Source organism: Colobus angolensis, unplaced genomic scaffold (assembly GCF_000951035.1).
Source record: "Colobus angolensis palliatus isolate OR3802 unplaced genomic scaffold, Cang.pa_1.0 Scaffold155, whole genome shotgun sequence".
In the NCBI taxonomy this organism is placed as follows: Eukaryota; Metazoa; Chordata; class Mammalia; order Primates; family Cercopithecidae; genus Colobus; species Colobus angolensis.
Genome location: NW_012114655.1, coordinates 747,834 through 749,133, shown reverse-complemented (window position 1 = coordinate 749,133; position 1,300 = coordinate 747,834). Strand labels below are relative to the sequence as shown.

Below are 1,300 nucleotides of genomic sequence, written 5' to 3'. Positions count from 1 at the left end.
GCAACCTCTGCCTCCCAGGTTCAAGTGATTCTCCTGCCGCAGCCTCCCAAGTAGCTGGGATTACAGGCACAAGCCACCATGCCTGGCTAATTTTTGTATTTTTAGTAGAGATGGGGTTTTGCCATGTTGGCCAGGCTGGTCTCAAACTCCTGACCTCAGATGATCCACTCCCTTTGGCCTCCCAAAGTTTTGGGATTACAGACTTGAGCCACTGCACCTGGCCCGTATTATTTTTAATTACGTACAAAGATCTAACATGTCGCTCAGAGACCATTTCACCCACTGCTCTGTTTGGTCACCAGTCTCTTGTCTGTCTCTTCAGCAATGGTGAAGTGCATACCCTTTCCTTGGGGAAGAGAAATCCAGGGTTTGTCGAGGTTGCTGTTGGCATCTTTCCCATGAACCACATCAAAAGAACCAGGGTGCCTCTCTCTGTTGGTGACCACACCAATTCTTCCCAGGTTAGCACCGCCAGTCACCATACACAGGTTTCCAGTGTTGAGCTTGATGCAACCAGTAATCTTGCCATTCTCCAAATCAATCTGAACGGTGTCATTCACCTGGATGAGGGGATCAGGGTAGCAGATGGTGCGAGCATCATGAGTCACCAGATGAGGGGTTCCTTTCGTGTCCACAAAAATTTTTCTCACTTTGCACAGCTTGTACTTGGCCTCCTCCGGTGCAATATCATGTACAGGAAAGGGAGCCTTGGTGTCACAGATCAGAGGGAAATTCTCTGCCATCTTGTCAGTGCTCATGACATCCATGAATCCAGCAGGGTAGGTTACATTAGTTCAGACTTTGCCATTGATCTTAATGAAACTGTGCATGCCAATCTTCTTTACTTCATCTCGTGTCTGACATACTTAAGTCTGCTCTTTGGGAAAAGATGAGGGAGAGACACTCTCTTAGCTTGTAGGGATGGGTGGATCGATGAGGAGCAAACACACGGGTCAATTTATCCAGCATCAAATGCTATGGAGCTGCTGCCCGCTTCAGATGCTTCTTGGGACCACAACCATGAATGCGTTAGGCAAGGAAAGAGCTTTTATTTTTTTTTTTGTTTTTGAGACAGGGTCTCTGTTGCCCAGGCTGGAGTGCAGTAGTGCCATCACAGCTCACTGCAGCCTCAACCTCCTGGGCTCAAGCAACCCTCCTACCTCCATCTCCGAAGTAGCTGGAACCCACAGGCATGTACTACCACACCTGGCTAATTTTCTTTTTTGGGGGGGTAGAGACAGGGTTTTGTCATGTTGCTAGGCTGGTCTCAAACTCCTGAGCTCAAACAATCCACCTACCT

At 48.3% G+C, this 1,300-nt stretch overlaps 1 pseudogene; it reads right to left on the bottom strand.

The window, feature by feature from the left end:
- Window positions 1–275: 275 nt before the first annotated feature.
- LOC105507891 lies at window positions 276–1,008 on the bottom strand (annotated as a pseudogene).
- Window positions 1,009–1,300: the final 292 nt, after the last annotated feature.